Source organism: Bubalus kerabau, chromosome 1, assembly GCF_029407905.1.
Source record: "Bubalus kerabau isolate K-KA32 ecotype Philippines breed swamp buffalo chromosome 1, PCC_UOA_SB_1v2, whole genome shotgun sequence".
In the NCBI taxonomy this organism is placed as follows: Eukaryota; Metazoa; Chordata; class Mammalia; order Artiodactyla; family Bovidae; genus Bubalus; species Bubalus kerabau.
In genome coordinates this window covers 31,461,136-31,483,584 of record NC_073624.1, presented here as the reverse complement: position 1 = coordinate 31,483,584, position 22,449 = coordinate 31,461,136, and the positions used below count along the sequence as shown (strand labels likewise).

Here is a 22,449-nt window from a genome sequence, read left to right as displayed (position 1 = left end):
TGCATTCATTTATCAATGGATATTTAGGTTGCTTAGGCATCTTGGTTATTGTAAACAGCACTGTTATGAACACTAGGGTACGTGTATCTTTTCTCCAGATACATGCCCAGAAGTGGGATTGCAGGATCATACAGTAATTATTTTTAATTTTTTAAGGAAGCTCCATTCTGTTCTCTATAGTGGGTGATATTTTTCTATTGTTGTTGTTCTTCAGGACAGCACTTTGCAATGTGGGTAGCACATACTCCAAGGAATAAGCCAACAGATGCACTGGAAGAAGAAATATGCCATTTATGGGGCATTTTGCCTTGTTCTTTGAAATTTCCATTTTGCGTGTAGCACTAATAAGGTACTACCATATGTATTATTCAAAAACACCTAGAAACTGTTATGATTATTATTATAATCAATAGAGAAGAATCATTCCATTCAGTTAGCTGTGGTTTTCAGGACTGAAGTTATGATTTTCTTGACTTACTACAGTGGCCAGAATTTTCTATCAAAAGTCCTTCATAAGAGAATAGTAAAGACAAATCAGATTTTTCAACCCACAAGTCAGAAGAATGCTTGTGAAACTGGAGTATAACACTGTGGGATTTTTTGTGTGTGGCAAGTAGCATGCTCCTTTTGGAGATGAGCAAAACCACTTGACTAAAAGGTCCAATGTCACTAAGAAGTAGAACTCTTAGAGAGGGTACCTTGAGCCCGCATATTCTCATTCCCAAATCTGTTGCATCATTTTAATTTATGCTATAGCTGTATCTTTCTGGGTCCCTTAAAACTCTGTTGCAATGGAGGAGGTGGGGAAGAATGGCATAGAGTTAATATGGTTTAACTTAAATGATGCTAAAGCTGAAACTCCAATACTTTGGCCACCTCATGAGAAGAGTTGACTCATTGGAAAAGACTCTGATGCTGGGAGGGATTGGGGGCAGGAGAAAAGGGGACGACAGGGGATGAGATGGCTGGATGGCATCACCGACTCGAAGGACGTGAGTTTGAGTGAACTTCGGGAGATGGTGATGGACAGGGAGGCCTGGCATGCTGCGATTCATGGGGTCGCAAAGAGTCGGACACAACTGAGCAACTGAACTGAACTGAACTTAAATGCAGAGTACATCCTGTAAAATGCCAGACTGGATGAATCACAAGCTGGAATCAAGACTGCCAGGAGAAATATCAACAATCTCAGATACACAGATGATACCACTCCAATGGCAGAAAGCAAAAAGGAACTAAAGAGACTCTTGATGAGGGTGAAAGAGGAGAGTGAAAAGGCTGGCTTAAAACTCAACATTCAAAAAACTAAGATCATGGCATCCAGTTCCATCACTTCATGGCAAATACATGGGGAAAAAGTGAAAAAAGTGACAGACTATTTTCTTGGGTTCCAAAATTACTGCAGATGGTGACTGCAGCCACAAAATTAAATGATGCTTGCTCCTTGGAAGGAAAGCTATGACAAACCTAGACAGCGTATTAAAAACATCACTTAAAAGAGACATCATTTTGCTGACAAAGGTCCATATAGTCAAAGCTATGGTTTTTCCAGTAGTCATGTATGGATGTGAGAGTAGGACCATGAAGAAGACTGAGCACTGAAGAATTGCTGCTTTCAAACTGTGGAGCTGGAGAAGACTCTTGAGAGTCCCTTGGACAGCAAGGAGATCAAACCAGTCAATTCTAAAGGAAATCAACCCTGAATACTCATTGGAAAGAATGATGCTGAAGCTCCAATACTTTGGCCACCTGATACAAAGAGCCAACTCATTGGAAAAGATCCTGATGCTGGGAAAGATCAAAGGGGAGGAGAAGGGGCAACAGAGGATGAGATGGTTGGATGGCAACACGGACTCAATGGACATGAGTTTGAGCAAACCCTGGGAGATAGTGAAGGACAGGGAGGCCTGGTGTGCTGCAGTCCACGGGGTCACAAAAAGTCAGACGTGACTTAGTAACTGAACAACAATGGGATGGGGGAACCTAGAACAGCTTCAGTAGCTTGAGCTTTAGATCTCCTGCTTTTACTACTTCCTGGATGAGTGACCTTAGGAATTATTTTCATCTCTCCAAACCTCAATTTCTTCACTTCATAAAGAGAACACAGTAATCTCTACCATGTTTACCTCAAAGGGTTGTCAAGATGCAATGATATAAAGTATGTCACTATACCTTACAAGTTGTAAAGGCTTTACAAAGTCAGGCACTGTTTTTATCCATAACATTCAGAGGAGGGGCCTTGGGCAGGCATGGAGCCCAATATAATCCTGGACCTTTTCTATTTATACAGTGAAGGCACATACTCAGGTTCTCCATTTACAGACTGTTTAATATGGAAAACCAAAGAAACTGCAGATTCCCTAGCCAGGAGCTGCAAACAGTGAATCCCTATTCCAAAGCGGCTTAAAATTGAACCAAGGCAAGAACTTAAGGATACTAAAGAAAAGGGGACAGTTTTTAACCATCTGTGGTTATGGAAGGCAAATGATTGTATGCCCCCAAATTAGAAGGAAAATAAGGGGAAAAGATGTTCAGTTTGGGCATTCTTGGAGAAGCAACTGTGTACACAATTCCAAAGGAAAAATAAATGTCCCTGTTTCAAAAATCATCTTTTGGAAAGAAAAACAATCAGAGCCATGTTGCTTCTTTCTAGCCAAGCTCAGAAACTCTTCATTAAGTCTTCTTCCTGGGAAGTTAATGTAACAAAAGAACTCCTGGAGGAATATTAAGAACTAATACTTTCCTTAGACTCACTTAATTCTATAATATGCAGATAGAATTTTTATTTTAATAGCCATCTAGGGACTATTTAATACTTTAACATTTTCCCCTAACCATTTCTGCAGCTTATGGTTTGCTACTCAGAGGAGTGGGGAAAAAATATGACTGGTAATGCTGTCAGGCGAAAAAGGGAAACTTTTTCCATCACTCGTCTCCCACTACCTTGTTATATGGCTCCTGAAGGGTTGTTGCCTGAAGGGTTTAATAGCCAAGGAATTAATTAGGTCTGTTCTGGTAAAAACATTGCTGCTATGGCTGTGGTTAGTGATTTCTTTAGCATAATTTTTAAAAGCTAAATTATCACCAGGTAGTGAAATGTTCTCTGTTGGTTGAGTCCTCCTCTTCATTATTCTCATAAGTTAATTGCAATTTCAGGGTTTGGTGTCATGCTTCCATTATGTTGAGTAGGTAAGTAATCCAAAAGAGTTCTTAACATTTCTGAAAGTCCCACCAAGTCAACTGGTCCAAACCTGAGACCACCCACTAAGACGGATATAAAGATTGCTTGGTTTGAAGACTAAGATGATAAATAAGCCAAGTAAAATAAGATGAAGGGACCACTTCTAGGCTACTTCCATCCATAAAAGGCTTTCAGAATACAATCACTGTATTGTCTCATAGAGGTGTTTAATGCTCGCTCCCCAGACAGTGACCCTGCGTTTCTTAGAAGAAAACCACTTCAGATTGAAAGCTATAGGGGAAAGCATAGGTGGTCCAAGGAATCGATAAGCACAAAGAAAAAAGTCAACAACAATGAACACAGTGACTGAGGACACCAACCAAAATCAGAACTTTAATCAAGTGTCCCCAAAAGAGCCTATCGTGAGATTTTGCTTTTTCAGAATATGAACGGCACAATTTAGGGACACGATAGCAACCAAATAGGCAAATCTAGACAGTCTGCTTATGACCAACCTAGACAGCATATTAAAAAGCAGAGACATTACTTTGCCAACAAAGGTCCATCTAGTCCAGGCTATGGTTTTTCCAGTGGTCATGTATGGATGTGAGAGTTGGACTGTGAAGAAAGCTGAGCATCAAAGAATTGATGCTCTTGAACTGTGGTGTTGGACAAGACTCTTGAGAGTCCCTTGGACTGCAAGGAGATCCAACTAGTCCATCCTAAAGGAAATCAGTCCTGAATATTCATTGGAAGGACTGATGCTGAAGCTGAAACTCCAATACTTTGACCAGCTGATGCGAAGAACTGACCCATTGGAAAAGACCCTGATGCTGGGAAAGACGGAAGGCAGGAGGAGAAAGGGAAGACAGAGGAAGAGATGGTTGGATGGCATCACCAACTCAATAGACATAAGTTTGAATAAACTCTGGGAGTTGGTGATGGAGAGGGAGGCCTGGCATGTTGGGGTACATGGGGTTGCAAGGAGTCAGACACAACTGAGCGACTAAACTGAACTGAACTGAGACAGTCTGCAATTTCATTGGATTATTTTTCTGTAAAAGTTTAATTTTTAATCCTTGGTCTTAAAGACTAGAGAAGGCTGCCTGTATTTCTAAATGGCAAAGTACAGGCTTCTAACACAGATCATGATCAGGAAGGTCTCTTGAGCAAGAAGAGCAGGACATTGCTTTCATTGGCCTTCAGCATCATAACATATATATCAGAACTTCCCTAGTGGCTATGTGGTAGAGAATCCTCCTGCCAGTCCAGGGGACATGGTTCGATCCCTGGATCAGGAAGATCCCACATGTCATGGGGCAACCAAGCCCACAACTACTGAAGCCTGTGTGCCTAGAGCCCTAAGATCCACAAGAGAAGCCTGCACACTACAACTAGAGAGTAGCCCTTGCCCACAGCAGCTACACAAAGCCCACACACACCAACAAAGGTCCCATGCAGTCAAAAATAAATTACATATATATATACATACACACACACACATACATATTGAGAATTTAAATACATTTCAGTGACATTAAAACATGTCACATAAGAAATGCTGTATAGAAGTACCTCAAACATGATTTTCATCTCTAGTTACTAAAATAAGAAACCTGGGAAAAATAAAAAGTAATAACAACACATGTTTCTGGACCTCATTATCAGCCAATAACATAGAGAACTAGAAGGCTGAATGCCCATTGATTTATTGTTATGAATCAAAATCAAACTGCACCGAAATCTGTTTCTTTTTCAAAACAAGCTTGCACTCCCCTTTTTTGTTGCATCCCTTTTTAAAGTACATTATTGTGCGCTACTAATAACTTTTATTGTTCTTCCTAGATGGCAAACCAGTATCTCCTCACTCTTTGATGTCTATCACTGCAAGAATGCAAAAAAAAAAAAAAAAGAGATACATGGAAAAAGACATGCTGGCATTAGTTTGGAGTTCTAAGAGAAATAGTAAATAGGAGCAATGAAGCAAGGATAAAGCTTCTCACTTGAATAGTAGTGTGGAGTTTCATTCATAATGAAGGGCATCTGGCATCAACTGGAGAGTCTTAAGACCTGTTATAAGATCAGCTACTGAAAACTGGATGGCTAACAACGCCTAAGCTTTTATCTTCAGTCTGCTCATCTACTTGGACATGCCTAATAAAGCTCAACATTCAGAAAACGAAGATCATGGCATCTGGTCCCATCACTTCATGGGAAATGGATGGGGAAACAGTGGAAACAGTGTCAGACTTTATTTTTCTGGGCTCCAAAATCACTGCAGATGGTGACTGCAGCCATGAAATTAAAAGACGCTTACTCCTTGGAAGGAAAGTTATGACCAACCTAGATAGCATATTCAAAAGCAGAGACATTACTTTGCCAACAAAGGTCCGTCTAGCCAAAGCTATAGTTTTTCCGGTGGTCGTGTATGGATGTGAGAGTTGGACTGTGAAGAAGGCTGAGCGCCGAAGAATTGATGCTTTTGAACTGTGGTGTTGGAGAAGACTCTTGAGAGTCCCTTGGACTGCAAGGAGATCCAACCAGTCCATTCTAAAGGAGATCAACCCTGGGATTTCTTTGGAAAGAATGATGCTAAAGCTGAAACTCCAGTACTTTGGCCACCTCATGCAAAGAGTTGACTCATTGGAAAAGATCTGATGCTGGGAGGGATTGGGGGCAGGAGGAGAAGGGGACGACAGAGGATGAGATGGCTGCATGGCATCACTGACTCGATGGACGTGAGTCTGAGTGAACTCCAGCCATTGGTGATGGACAGGGAGGCCTGGCGTGCTGCGATTCATGGGGTTGCAAAGAGTCAGACACGACTGAGCGACTGAACTGAACTGAACTGAACTGAATTAGCTTCTTGAAAGTAGTCAAAGTGTTAGTCGCTCAGTCGTGTCTGACTCTTTGTGACCCCATGGACTGTAGACCACTAGGCTTCTCTTTCCATAGAATTCTCCAAGCAAGAATACTGGAGTGGGTAGCCATTCCCTTCTTTGGAGGATCTTCTGGACCCAGGAATCAAACCCAAGTCTCCTGCATTGGCAGGCAAATTCTTTGCTGTCTGAGCCACCAGGGAAGCCCAATTACTTTCTTGCCCTACCCCAAACCCACCACACCTCACTCCTTTCCCATCCTCCTGAGTAATGACTTGGTATGATAATTTCTGACATGTTTCTAAGATAGCAATTTAGCCCTGAAAACTTGAATAAACTTAAGGAGGTTAAAATTCTTAATCGGAAATTTTTTAATAGGAAATTCTTATATGGCATGTGTCTGAGATCATTACATATATTCATCCATTGAATCCTCATAACCCCATGAAGTAGATAGTCATCCACATTTTTACAGTTGACCAATTAAGGCACAGAGAGGTTAAGCAGCTGGCTCAAGAACATACAGCTAGAATTGGTGGAGTTGGAATTTTAACCCAGGCAGTCTGGTTCTAGAACCCTTATCCTAAACTCCCATCCTAGGATGGGAGAGTTAGAAATGCAAGATTCTAACTTGGTCTCTCAACTCCTTTTAACCTCATACCTACTTTACACTGAGAGTCCCTTGGACTGCAAGGAGATGAAACCAGTCAATCCTAAAGGAAATCAACTCTGAATATTCATTGGAAGGACTGATGCTGAAGCTCCAATACTTTGGCCACCTGATGTGAAGAGCTGACTCATTGGAAAAGACCCTGATGCTGGGATAGATTGAGGGCAGGAGGAAAAGGGGATGACAGAGGATGAGATGGCTGGATGGCATCACCGACTCGATGGACGTGAGTCTGAGTGAACTCCAGGAGATGGTGAAGGACAGGGAAGCCTGATGTGAGGCAGTCCATGGGGTCACAAAAGTCAGACATGACTTAGCAACTGAACAACAACTACTTTACATTGATTATCTTTGGAATTTTTAATCATTTCCAGTTTGGTCTCAAGCTCTCAAAGATGCATAAAAAAGATGAGCAGAAAAATGAAAGATATACTAGGGCTTCCTACTTTCCCGGGGCCATCTGTTAAGGTAGCTTATCTGAATCCAGCAAGCCTAGCACTTTCCTGCTACCCTCCTTGCTCTGAGCACAGGTTTCCTAAGGACTTATGTCTCAGCACTGGCTGCATTGAACCTGGAGGTAATCTGGCATTTGTCTTTCGTTGGGTCTGTTCCTCTCTCCATCTGCTCTTCAGAGCCTGCATTCTCTGCACATTCTCTAAGGAAGCCACCCTGGCTTCTGCTTTTCATAAAATTTTGGTGAAATATTTTAGGCATGTAAAACAGTGGCAAACGGCACTCAGCTAAAGAAAGAAAAAATGAGAGCAAGTGCGTCAACTGAAGCCCCTGTGAACCCTGCACGATTCTTTTTTTCTTCTCTTCTCCCTGAATTAACCACTATCCTGCACTGGGATACATTTTTACACTTTTAGTAGGACTCCAGAATACAAACAACATCGAGTTCTACCTGATTTTAAACTGTAGAGAAAACGTATCTCATTGCACATATGTTATTCCCTCAACATTATAGGCTATTTTTAAGTTTTTTAAAGTCTTTATTGAATTTGTTACAATATTGCTTTGGTTTCTGGTCACAAGGCATGGGGCATCTTAGTTCCCCAACCAGGGATTGAACCAGCACCCTCTGCATTGGAAGGTGTAGTCTTAACCACTGAACCACCAAGGGAGCCCCCTAGATTATTTTAATAATGATAAGTACTAAGGGTGTAATATACAACATGATAAATATAATTAACACTGCTGCATGGTACCTGTGAAAGTTAAGAGAGTAAATCCCAAGAGCTCTCACAAGCACACGAAATTTTTTTCTATGTCTTTTTTATCTATGAGATGACAGATATTTACTAAACTTACTCTGCTCATTATTTAATGAAGTATGTAAGTCAAATTGTAATGCTGTAAACCTTAGGATTACACGATGCTATATACACAATGCTATTACACATCCAAAAAACTGGCAGAAAAAAAAGTCATCATAATAATATTTAAAGTGAACAACTTAACCCCACAGCTTAAGAAAATGAATGTTACTATTACCATAGGAGCCCCCTTGATCCCACCCTCCTCTCCCTTGACTCCAAGAGGTTAACTATTACCTTGACTTTAGCATTAGTTTTGTTTTAAACAGCTGCTACCACTTTTGTCTGTATACCTAGAGCAAGTGTTACTCAGTTTTGCCTGTTTATCATCTTATATAATGTTTGCCTACATTCTTCTAATGACTTGATTTCTCCACTCAATACTTTGGAAATTCTTCCCATGCCAGTTCACATAGCAGTACTTCCTTTATTTTCACCATGGCATAGTACTACATAGTACTTCGCCGATGCTGGGAAAGATTGAAGGCAGAAGGAGAAGACGGCATCAGAGGATGAGATGGCTGGATGGCATCACCAATGCAATGGACATGAACTTGGGCAAACTTCAGGAGATTGTGAGGGACAGGAGGCCTGGCATGCTGCAGTCCATGGGGTCATGAAGAGTCAGACACGACTGGGCAACTGAACAACAACAAAAGTACTGACCTAGTCTCCTATTGATGAGGTTTGATTTTGTTGTTTGTGTTGTTGTTTTAATCTTTTGGGACGGGGGTTATGAATACGCCTGACCATGCCCATGCAATCACATGAAAGCATCACTCCACGATTGTTCTGTAACTCGGGTTTCGGTGGGGAGTAACTTTAGTCACTCCTGTATTTCCTCAACTTAGATTTAAGCTCAGTCAATTCAGGATTTTCCTCTCTGATTCTTTCATCAGAAATGTAGTCCAGGTGGTCTTATGGAAAGTCAATTTTGTACAGCAAGGAAGCTTCTGGTCCATTGCCATACTCTATCTTCCACAGACATCCTCCACGATCTATCTCATCCTACTCTGGTTACTTTTGTTGTGTGATTTTGGTCTTCATCCTCTCTGGTGGCCTGCTCAGAGATGTCACAGATTGTCCCTCTTAGCCTTTCTGTACTTTTCTCAAGAGGAAAATAAGGCTTCCCACAGCACTCTGCGGCCACAAACTACTGGAGCACCAGCGAGGCCTCTCTTCCTAGACTCACACTGGCCAAGAACTTTTCCACAGGTCTTTTTTGTCTTCTCTGACTTTATCAGGAAAAGAGGCTTAGAATCTACCTGGGGCCTTGGGGACATGAACAAGAGAATTCTCTAAAGTCTGAAAGAAAGTGAAAGTCATTCAGTCTCCGACTCTTTGCGACCCCATGGACTGTAGTTCATAGAATTCTCCAGGCCAGAATACTGGAGTGGGTAGCCTTTCCCTTTTCCAGGGGATCTTCCCAACCCAAGGATCAAACCCAGGTCTCCCACATTAGAGACAGATTCTTTACCAGCTGAGCCACAAGGGAAGCCCAAGAAGACTGGAGTGGGTAGCCTATCCTTTCTCCAGCAGATCTTCCCGAGCCAGAAATTGAACTGGGGTCTCCTGCATTGCAGGCGGATTCTTTACTAACTGAGCTATCAGGGAAGCCCTAAAGTCTGAGACTGCAGTCAAATGTTAGTCCCTCTTGAGGGTCTGAGTTAATTAGCCTAGTCCCCGGGATGACTTGAATGCAAAGGAAAGACTCTTGTGGAATAAACCAGTGAGATTATTCGAAGGCTCAGCCTCAGTACCATAAAAATACTCTCCAACATGGCAGCCACTTGCCACATATGGAGATTCAAGTTTAAATGGTGAACAATTAAGATTAAATAAAACTTAAAATTCAGATCCTCAGCTACATCATCCACTTCTGAAGTTCTTTCCCTCACCACAGAAAATTCTATTGGACAGCACTGTCTCAGAGGATGCTTGCACAAGAGAGAGCCAAGTGGGTACTCCAAAGAATAGCATCCGAGTCCCTAATAGCAGAACTGATTTTGGCATCAGGTATCCAGATTCACCCTGGTTTCACCTCAGCATTTGGGAGAATGGCTGGTGGGCTCTCACCAGAGGTAATGGTCAGTTTTTGAAAGACCTCAAAAATCACTCCTTCCCCCTTTGGCTAGAGGGAGAGGATGAAGGAAGGGGCTGTGATCATATGTCATTAGACTGACCTGAGCTAGAGGGGAATAAGACACTGTCTTATGGCTGCTCCCCCACATGGCTGGTACCTGTGACAAAGCAAAGCAATTTCTCCACTGCAAATAGTGCGCTGCTTTATAACACCAGCCCATTTCAGCAAGTCTCATTCATATAAACTGAAAAGTTGCATGTTTCTGTTTTTTAAATTTTATTGGTGTGCAGTTGCTTTACAATGTTGTGTTAGTTTACACTGTACAACAACACGAATCATCTATACATATATTCTGTCTTTTTTGGATTTCCTCCTCATTTAGGTCACCACAGAGCACTGAGTAGACAGTAGGTTCCCATTAGTAATTATTTCATGCTATTGTTAAGTCATTAATTTGTGTCCGACTCTTCTGCAGCTCTATGAAATGCAGCCCGCCTGGCTCCTCTGTCCATGGGATTTTCCAGGCAGGGATACTGGAGTGGGTTGCCATTTTCTTCTCCAGGGGATCTTTCTGAGCCAGGGATCCAACCGGAGGCTCCTGTTTGGCAGGCGGATTCTTTACCACTGAGACACCTGGGAAGACCCTATTTTATACATAGTATCAATAGTGTGTATATGTCAATCCCAATTCATCCCACTCTCCTTTTCCCTTTGGTATCCACATGATTGTTCTCTATGTCTGTCCCTATTTCTGCCTTGTAAATTAGATCATCTATACCAATTCTTAACACGTTTCAGTTTTAAATGTCATTCTCTGTACTTCTACATGTAGACTTGTCAGTCACTGTATATTGATCTATTTTAACTACCAACCTAAACCCTCCTTCCTCTATGTGCCTTCTTTCTCAACAACTTTATAAAAAGAACTTTGTAGCTCTCTTGGTTATGCAGTATCTCAAATTTTCTTCTCTCCCACTGTTCCAAGCTTGAGCCAGGTACCCCAGGTGGTATCCTTCTCCCTCCCCTGGACTGCTCTTGACAGCAGGGAGGAGGCCCTGCACGCTGCACATCCAGGGACCTCTGTCCTTGGAGGATATGAAATCAGTCAGGGAGGGGAAAGGAGAGGGATACTGGATACATGGAAGAAAGGAGAACCCAAGCTATTCCTCCTCCTCAGCTCCCTCTGGGGTGTGGCTCATATGACCCAGCCTACACACTGGGACACTCACTCCCCACAGAGGGACAGACTCTGGGTCTCTGGGCTCTAGGAGCATCAACTCCTTCCTCTGTCCCTCCTGCCAAGGAGTGACACTAGCTTCCTGCCATCCAGTATCAGGCTTGGCTCCCCACCTCCTGCCTGACTTCTCAGCAATTCCATCACCGGCCTGACCAACATTAATGACTCACAGTGTGAACTTTGAAACAACCCTACAAAATCCATTCCAGCTCTCATGGGAAAGCTGCCAAGTGTCTTCTCCAGTAATTGCAAAGCACTCCCATCCCTCCCAGAAGAGTATCAGTCTGTCTCTGTAAGCCAAGTTCATCTTTCCCTAAATTGCATGCATATATGGGTGCAAGAACTGTATCTTGGTCTGATTCTTTTTTTTAATTGTAATCTTCCAAAGCGAGAAATACAAAAACCCACCCCTGGGCTTCCCTGGTGGCACAGTGGGTAAAGAATTCATCTGTCAATGCAGGAGATATGCATTCGATCCCTGGGTAGGGAAGATCCCCTGGAGAAGGAAATGGTAACCCACTCCAGTATTCTTGCCTGGAAAATCCTATGGACAGAGGAGCCTAGCGGACTGCAGTCCATGGGATCGCGAGAGAGTCAGACAGGACTTGGCAAGTAAACAACAACTTCATCCTAGATGTGGCCCAGTACCTGTTCTTGCATTTTTCTACCCAGATATACAGTGTTATAGACCTGATGTATTTTGCTCAATTGTGTAAACCTCTGATGAGAAACTCTAGCAGTCCAGGGATCTCACATTAAGAGGTCCCTCAATTATCTACAAATCCACAGCATTTTTATGTTCTAGATCACAGTGCATTATGACTACGGGTGAATCCACTATGAGTGGATTGCCGTTTCCTCCTCCAGGGTATCTTTCTACCCAGGGGATCGAACCCAGGTCTTCTGCATTGCAGGCAGACTTTTTACCATCTGAGCCACCAGGAAAGCCCGAGGGCAGCACTATTTTTATCCATATCACAATGAAACAGCTATTTTATATTAGCTATTTCTTTACCTGTCATCTTCAAATGTTTTAGCAACACAATTTTGATTAGACCTACAGCCTTCCCTGGTGACTCAGACAGTAAAGGATCTGCCTGCAATGCAGGAGACACAGGAGATCCAGGTTCAATCTCTGGGTTGGGAAGATCCCCTGGAGAAAGCAATGGCTACCCACTCCAGTATTCTTGCCTGGAGAATTCCATGGAGAAGAGCCTGGTGGGCTACAGTCAATGGGGTCTCAAAGAGTCGGACACAACTGAGTGACTAACACAGTTTATTTGCCCTAAATCTTCCATCTTGCTTGAAAAGATACATTTCTGCTTTGTCTCTGTTGTTTTGTTTTGCTTTTTAATAAGTCATGCCATAGCTACTTCTAACAGAGATGGAAGCACACTGTACTTGATCAGCTATCAGCTTCCCTTAAATTTCTGTATTTTGTTTTTAATTCTTGTATCTTCAAATAATGGCTGTACTGGACTTAACCATTTGAAAGACAAGCCTAATCAATACAGCACACTGTGGGCCACCAGCCAGGCCTGTACCGTTCATGTTTCAGGATTATTTAACAGATGTCAGAAACTGCCGTTCCAGCCCCATGAAAATGGTGGGGCCTCTCTTGATATTAAACCCACAAACACACACACAAAGCAATTCTGCAAAAAAAAAAAAAAAAAAGAAAGAAATTTTTTTTAACTTTCTTTGGTCTTCTGAACTTCAAAAGACAACCACAACTTCATTCCCTGTTTTACATTTTTTTCCCCTTCTCCTTTACAATATCAATTGAGGTCTCTTTTTCTACATCTTTTTAGGGAATTGTTACAGATGCTTCTGGGATTTATAAAATAATTTCCTGCACATTAATGCAAAAATTCTGTGACTTCCCAATTCAATAGAAACAAAAGTGATGATTCCAATTTGAATGCTCTCTCTTCTCTTTCTGATCTTTACCTCCTGTTCCTTTTATCTCACCTTTTCCATTTCTGAGCCTCCAGATCAATCTTTTCCTCTGTTGCTCCATTCTACCCTCTGACCCTTGCACAAAACAGGAATTCAATCAAACACATTCATGCTCAGTCGTCTTTTCCTTGGACCTTCTGTCAGTCACTGACTCTCACTATGCATTCTTTTCACAGTTAAGACTAGTCTCGAAGAATTACCCACCACCAACACTTTTTTATCCATTAAAGGATATAACCTTGACATTGATCTGGTAAGATCTGTACATTTTTTTATTTGCATTTATTTATTTAAATTGTTTTGGCCACACCACACGGCCTGTGGGAGTTTAGTTCCCCAACCAAGGATCAAACCTGAGCTCCCAGCATTGGAAGTACACAGTCTTAATCTCTGGACTGCCAGCAAAGTGCCAGATTTGTGTATACTTTAAAAACCAACCTAGTCATCAGTAAAAGGAGAAAGATAAGATGGCAGCTGGAAGATCAACTGGGAGGTAATTACAGTGCCCACGGAAAATATCATAAGGCCCGTGGCGGCAACAGAAGCAGCCTGGGAGAGAAGATGGAGTTAAAGGACACTGAGAAATAAAACTGACAAGACTCAGGGTCTGTGATGTAGGGTCTGGGGGAGAACAGGTGGTAGAGAAAGACTCCTAAGTTGGTCTTTGGTGGCAGTGCAATCCTTTCTTTCAGGAGATACGAAGAAGAACAAGTTTTGGTCAAAACATGATTCTTTCAGTTTAGGTAAATACCTTTCTTCTGGTAAACAGTCCTTGACTTCTGTTTCATTGAATTCAAAGTAAACTCTCCCATTAGTTTTTTGGATATCCTTCTAAAGTGTTCATGACAACATAAGAAAATCTGCATAATGCATTTTCACTAAAATTAGGGTATCATGCATAGTGATCAGTTTATTACATCTTCAATATTAACCATTTGGGCAGGTATATAGTAGTATCACACGGCAGTGTTCATTTGTACCCCCCTTATGATTAATGGTGTTGAGTATCTTTTTAAGTACTTTTTTGCCATTTGTACCAGGCTCCTATGGCTGCTGTAATATATTATCATAAACTTGGTGGCTTAAAATAAGAATTGTATTTATTCAGAGTTCTGCTGCTGCTGCTGCTAAGTCACTTCAGTCATGTCTGACTCTGTGCGACCCCAGAGACGGCAGCCCACCAGGCTCCCCTGTTCCTGGGATTCTCCAGGCAAGAACACTGGAGTGGGTTGCCATTTCCTTCTCCAATGCATGAAAGTGAAAAGTGAAAGTGAAGTCGCTCAGTCGTGCCCGACTCCTAGCAACCCCATGGACTGCAGCCTACCAGGCTCCTCCACCCATGGGATTTTCCAGGCAAGAGTACTGGAGTGGGGGTGCCATTGCCTTCTCCATTCAGAGTTCTAGAGACAGGAAATCTGAAAATCAGTATCACTGAAATAAACTTAAGGTTCATCATGGCTCTGCTTCCTTGGAAGTCTCTACAGGAGAATCCTTTCCTTACCTTTTTGTTGTCGTTATAGCACAACTCATATACTTCAACTGGACAGAAAAAAATGAGTATCATTTACAGTATCTTAAGATAAACTGTCTTTGAATGAGAGTTGTCTTTACAGTACATTGAGGTCTACAAGATGTAGAAAGTTACTATTCTAGAAAGTTTACTACTGCACAAAATGAAGACTGCTGAAATCGAACAGCGGGTAGGGGAGGGCCTGTGGTTTCTCCTTTTTCATTAGCTACTATAACACTGTCCTTCAGGTGGCTGAGGGAGTTTCAGATTTTCTTTAGACATCATTAGGTGTTGAAGCTCTTGCAGGACAACTTTGATGCTATTATTAATTCTGCCATTTTGGTAGCATTGATATGGCTCTAATGGGGCTCCACCACCCCATTAGAACTATTAACTCCTTTCATATTAATTTTTGTTACAAATTTCACAAAGGGGGGGTGGTGTTTCTGGGTATTTGGGTCCATATTCTATTTTAAGGCAGTATATTCAGTTTTCATAAATTGTTCTTGGAGGCCCAATCATCCCTGCCCATCTTGTAAGTGCATGTCTTCATCATCCTCTAGACTTAGGCTAACTGTGCTATCTCCTACACCTTTCTGGCCTTCTTCCAACAGTTGGAAATTGCAAGGAACTTTTACTCCCAAGCCTGTGGTGGCTGCCACCTTGCATCACTGTCATTCCTTTCCTTACAGCGCTTTTAGTTTCCAGAGCTATATTCCTCGAGTTCCTTGGCTCCAGGCCCCTTCCTCCAACTTCAGTGCTGTGGCCAGTCTCTTCTGTTTCTGCACCTATATGCTTCCATCATGTACGAACGAGGCAGAAGTCCTGGACATTTTTATGGTCTGGCCTTGAAAGTCACATAATATCCCTTCCCTAATAGTCTATTGATGAAGGCAGTCAAAAAAAAAAACCTACCCCAAAGAAGACTACAAATGACCAATAGATACATGAAAAAGCACTTAGCATCACTAATCAGAGAAATGCAAATCAAAGCCACAGTGAGATATCGCCTCACACTTTAGGATGAAAGTGAAAGTTGCTAAGTCGTGTCCAGCTCTTTGCAATCCCATAGACTATACAGTCAATGGAATTCTCCAGGCCAGAATACTGGAGTGGGCAGCCTTTCCCTTCTCCAAGGGGTCTTCCCATCTCAGGGATCAAACCCAGGTCTCCCGCATTGCAAGCGGATTCTTTACCAGCTGAGCCACAAGGGAAGCCCGAGAATACTGAAGTGGGTAGTCTATCCCTTCTCCAGCAGATCTTTCAGACCCAGGAATCGAACCAGGGTCTCCTGCATTGCAGGTGGGTTGTTTTTTTTTAAACCAACTGAGTTATCAGGGAAGCCCACACACTGTTAGGATGACTATTATTAAAAGGACAAGAGATAAGTGTTGGTGAGGATGCAGAGAAAAGATAACACTTGTGAACTGTTAGTGGGAAGGCAAACTGCTACAGCCATTATGGCAAGAATTTTTATTAAAGTTCCTCAAAAAAATTACAAATGGAACTATCATATAATCCAGCAATTCCATCTGGGGGCATATAAGCAAAGGAAATAAAATCAAGTTCTCAAAGGGATATCTGCACTCCCATGTTCACTGCACCATTAATCACAATACCCAAGATATGAAACAACCTAAGTGTTCATCAAAGGATGAATGGATGAAAAATGACGTGGTATAAACCATCATGGAACAGAACATGGAAAAAAATAACTGAGTGACTTCACTATACAGCAGTAGTTAATGCAACATCGCAATTCAACTATACTTCAATAGAAAATAACTTTAGAAAACCATTTCAAAAAAGATGGGGTGATGGATTCATGGATATGTATGGCTGAGTCCCTTCACTGTTTACCTGAGACTATCACAACACTGTTAATCGGCTATCCCAGCACAAAATAAAAAGTTCACACACACACACACACAGATGTGGTGAAAAATACAATGAGATTATTCAGACATGGGAAAGAAGAAAATACTGTTATTTGTGACATGAGTGGACTGTGAGTGCATTATGCTAAAGGAAACAAGTCAGCCAGAGAAAGACAAGATACTATCTGTTCTCCCTAATCTGTGACATCTTAAAAAGCTGAACTCATAGAAGCAAAGTAAATAGTAGTTGCCAACAGCTGAGGGGTAGAGGAGTTGGGGAGATATCCAAGAGTGCAAATTTTGAGTTATAAATAAATCCTGGGGATATAATATACAGCATGGTGACTACAGTTAATCATATTGCATTATATACTTGAAAGTTGCTAACAGAGTAGGTCTTACATGTCTCACCCCAAAATAAAAAGGATAATTATGTGAAGTGACGGAGATGTTCACAAACACAATTATGGTCACCATTTTGCAATACTCACAGGTATCAAATCATCATATTATACAGCTTAAACTTATACAATGTTACATGTTAATCATATCTCAAATCTGGGGGAGAAATGAAAATTCTGCATATACTGTAGGACCTAGCAATTCACTACATACCCAAAAGAAATGCATACATATGTACCAAAATGACATACCAGAGAATGATCATTGCTGCACTATTTGTAAGAGCCAAAAACTAGAAACAACTGCAAATTTTTCCATCAGTAGGAAAGCTATTTGTATGTATCTCATGAGTAGGAAAGTTACTTGTATGTATCATGACACATGCATGCAGCTGTATGCAGGGGTTAAAAAAAAATGAGTCAAGTACAACTATATGCTTCAACATGGATGAATCTCACATACATACTGTACAATTGCATTTACATAAAGTTCAAAAAACAGGCAACTCTAATGATATGAAGAATTGATGCTTTTGAATGACAGTGCTGAAGAAGACTCTTGAGAGTCCCTTGGACAGCAAGGAGATCAAACCAGTCAATCCTAAAGGAAATCAACCCTGAATATTCATTGGAAGGACTGATGCTGAAGCTCCAATACTTTGGCCACCTGATGCCGAGAGCCTATTCATTGGAAAAGACACTGATGCTGGGAAAGATAGAGGGCAAGAAGAGAAGAGGGTGACAGAGGATGAGATATTGAATGGCATCACTGACGCAATGGACATGAATTTGAGCAAACTCTGGGAGACAGTGAAGGACAGGGAAGCCTGGCATGCAGCAGTCCATGGGGTTGAAAAGAGTTGGACTCGACTTAGTGAGTGAACAAAAACAAATGATACTAGAATAAACATTTATGTTTTCTCATGTAGGAGCTTCCAAAAGGCTATAAAACTGAATAAACTATGGTGTTAGACAACAAGGACTCACTGCATAGCACATGCAAATCTGCTCAGTGTTATGTGGCACCGTGGAGGGGAGAGTTCAGGGGAGAATGGCTCAGATCAGATCAGTTGCTCAGTCATGTCTGACTCTTTGCAACCCCATGAATAGCAGCATGCCAGGCCTGCCTGTCCATCACCAACTCCCGGAGTTCACCCAGACTCACATCCATTGAGTCAGTGATGCCATCCAGCCATCTCATACTCTGTTGTCCCCTTCTCCTCCTGCCCCCAATCCCTCCCAGCATCAGAGTCTTTTCCAATGAGTCAACTCTTCGCATGAGGTGGCCAAAGTACTGGAGTTTCAGCTTTAGCATCATTCCTTCCAAAGAAATCCCAGGGCTGATCTCCTTCAGAAGGGACTGGTTGGATCTCCTTGCAGTCCAAGGGACTCTCAAGAGTCTGCTCCAACACCACAGTTCAAAAGCATCAATTCTACGGCGCTCAGCCTTCTTCACAGTCCAACTCTCACATCCATACATGACCACTGGAAAAACCATAGCCTTGACTAGATGAACCTTTGTTAGCAAAGTAATGTCTCTGCTTTTGAATATGCTATCTAGGTTGGTCATAACTTTCCTTCCAAGGAGTAAGTGTCTTTTAATTTCATGGCTGCAGTCACCATCTGCAGTGATTTTGGAACCCGGAAAAATAAAGTCTGACACTATCTCCCCATCCATTTCCCATGAAGTGATGGGACCAGATGCCATGATCTTCGTTTTCTGAATGTTGAGCTTTAAGCCAGCTTTTTCACTCCTCTTTCACTTTCATCAAGAGGCTTTTTAGTTCCTCTTCACTTTCTGCCATAAGGGTGGTGTCATCTGCATATCTGAGGTTATTGATATTTCTCCCGGCAATCTTGATTCCAGCTTGTGTTTCTTCCAGTCCAGCGTTTCTCATGATGTACTCTGCATATAAGTTAAATAAACAGAGTGACAATATACAGCCTTGACGTACTCCTTTTCCTATTTGGAACCAGTCTGTTGTTCCATGTCCAGTTCTAACTGTTGCTTCCTGACCTGCATACAAATTTCTCAAGAGGCAGATCAGGTGGTCTGGTATTCCCATCTCTTTCAGAATTTTCCACAGTTTATTGTGATCCATACAGTTAAAGGCTTTGGCATAGTCAATAAAGCAGAAATAGATGTTTTTCTGGAACGCTCTTGCTTTTTCCATGATCCAGATGTTGGCAATTTGATCTCTGGTTCCTCTGCCTTTTCTAAAACCAGCTTGAACATCAGGAGAATGGCTACATGTGTATATTCAGCTGAGTCATTTCAAGTCTCCTGAAACTATCACAATATTGCTAATCAGCTATACTCCAATATAAAATAAAAAGTTAAAAAAAAAAAAACTACAGTGTTGTAAATTAGGATGGTGTTTATCTTTGGAAGAAAAGGGGGTAGTGACTGCAGGGAGCTCTGCGAAGTCTCCTGGGTTACGGATAATGTTCTATTTTGTGATACGAATTGTGGCCACCACTTTGGGGTAACTTGTTGAGGCACTGTCTACTTTTCCTCATATAGATCAACAAGCAATTATTTGTGTGTATAAGACTGTCACCATGTCCTCCTCTTCACGCCCTTGCTAGCATCACTCCATGGGGTATCCCATCATTACTCACTTGAGGGACAGCTCAGCTTATGAGGGATCAGCAAGTCCCCTCTGAGAGTGGAAGGTCAGCCCCATCAGGCTTACCAGCACAGGGGTTTAATCAGTTTGATTGGCGGAGTCCCCTTTGTGTATATTAGTTGCCCAGCCATGTTTGACTCTTTGTGACTCCATGGAGTGTAGCCCACCAGGCTCCTCTGTCCATGGGATTTCCCAGGAAGAATACTGGAGTGGGTTGTCATGCCCTTCTCCAGGGGAATCTTCCCAACCCAGGAATCAAACCCAGCTCTCCCGCACTGCAGGCAGATTCTTCACTGTCTGAGCACATCAGGAAAGTTTTGGAGTCCCCGTTAGTACTCCCCAGTTCAGGACAACCTCCCCATGCTGTATTTAAATTTCCAAAGATACCTGCACTACTGATGGCCATGAGGCTCCTGCCCCAAAGAGGCTCTCCTGGATCCGGAGCTCTGGCTCTGCCATCTGGAAGCGATGGTAGGGAGCTCGAGGAAGAGTCTGCAACAACCCCAGGATGCTTGAGTGAGAGAGATGTGGGTCAAGTCTGAACAATGTACTCTGACTACATACTAACTACATGACTACTTATTTTCTCAGCTATAAAGCTGGGCTGCAGTGACCTTAACATACTATTTTGGGTTATGAAGATCACTACCATAAGAACTAAATACAGAATTTATTTAATGAATTAAAATGTTCTAAGTAAACAAACAAACTGTATATACAATCATTTACCATTGCTAGAAATGTAAGTCTTCCTCAAAGAATTTAAATCAAAGTTCTGAACACCTACCCTTGTGGTATGATACCTGAAATTACGTGCATGCGTGCTCCGTTGTGTCTGATTCTTGCAACCACATGGACTGTAGTCTACCAAGCTCCTCTGTCAATGGGATTTTCCAGGCAAGAATACTGGAATGGGTTGCATTTTCTCCTCCAGGGGATATTCCTGACCCAGGGATCAAACCTGCATCTCCTGCATTGGCAGGAGGATTCCTTAATGAGCTACCTGGGAAGCTGGGTATGAATATGGCCAATAAAGTTTCCCCAAAAAACATTTTTTAAAAAATGGTTGACCGTGGGCCAAGAGGGTGGGACTGGAACTGATTAACAGGGTGGGGTCTGTGGCTTTTTATCGATCGGTTCAGTTGCTCAGTCATGTCCGACTCTTTGCGACCCCATGAATCGCAGCATGCCAGGCCTGCCTGTCCATTACCAACTCCCGGAGTTCACCCAGACTCACGTCCATCGAGTCGCTGATGCCATCCAGCCATCTCATCCTCTGTCATCCCCTTTTTCTCCTGCCCCCAATCCCTCCCAGCATCAGTCTTTTCCAACGAGTCAACTCTTCGCATGAGGTGGCCAAAGTACTGGAGTTTCAGCTTTAGCATCATTCCTTCCAAAGAACACCCAGGGACTGATCTCCTTTAGAATTTTATCGATAGCCTTCTGCAATATATTTTTTAATCAATTGCATGTATTAGTTTGATCAGTTCTTTTAAGATTATACCCAGAAAAATATTAACATAACTAAGATCCCAGCTGTTCTGACCTTCACAAGTACTGACACTCCTGGTCTCACATTAGCCAGGATTTAGAACCCAGATTCTTCACGGGTTTTCCTAAGAAAAATAATCATTGCAGATTTAATGATTTTTTTTTTAACAATTCTTTATGATGATTTCTAAGACCATGGGAGAGGATCACAGCAAATACAATCAATTGTTACATTCATGTTTTCCTAATTTATCAAAGTAATTTGATTTTGAAAAAAGATGATAGGAGGCTTATGGTGAAAAGCAACTGCCCCCCCCCAACCCACTCTCCACCCTTCTACGCCATCCCTGAGGGCCAACCTCTTCTCATTACTTTCAATTAAGTCTACGTTCAGTTCTTTTTATGGTTTTTATATGAAAAACCCTCCATTTGAAATGTCTCCCTTTCAAGCCTCCTCTGTCTTCAAAGATGCATCCTCTTTGGAAGAAAAGCTATGACTACCCTAGACAGTATATTAAAAAGCAGAGACATTACTTTGCCAACAAAGGTCTGTATAGTCACAGCTATGGTTTTTCCAGTAGTCATGCATGGATGTTGAGAGTTGGACCATAAAGAAGGCAGAGCACAAAAGATTTGATGCTTTAGAATTGTGGTGCTGGAGAAGATTCTTGAGAGTCCCTTGGACTGCAAGATCAAACCAGTCAGTCCTAAAGGAAATCATTTTGAATGAAAGGAAATCATCTGAATATTCATTGGAAGGACTGATGCTAAGGCTGAAGCTCTAATACTTTGGCCACCTGATGTGAAGAGCCTAATCATTGGAAAAAACCTTGATGCTGGGAAAGACTGAGGACCGGAGAAGAAGGGGGTGACAGGATGAGATGGTTGGATGGCATCATGGACTCAATGAACATGAGTTGGCGCAAACTCCAGGAAATAGTGAAGGACAGGGAAGCCTGGTGTGCTGCAGTCTATGGAGTCGCAAAGAATAGGAGATGACTGTATGACTGAACAACATCTTCTCAACTTTACCCCCAGCCGCACTGCAAGGACCTGAAGCCCTCTTCCCAAAGAGGAACCTGAACAGAAATTCAGTGGGTCCTCTGAGCCCAGGGGGCTCACCTACAGGTCCTGAGCAAGCTCCTTCTCTGCAGAGCCTTGCATCTCCCTTCAAGGAATTTTATACATGCTGCTCATAAGAGTTTCTCCTGACTT

The 22,449-nt window shown here is 42.2% G+C and overlaps 1 pseudogene; it reads right to left on the bottom strand.

The window, feature by feature from the left end:
- Positions 1–15,057: 15,057 nt before the first annotated feature.
- On the bottom strand, positions 15,058–20,202 carry LOC129641219 (ubiquitin-conjugating enzyme E2 variant 1-like; annotated as a pseudogene).
- Positions 20,203–22,449: the final 2,247 nt, after the last annotated feature.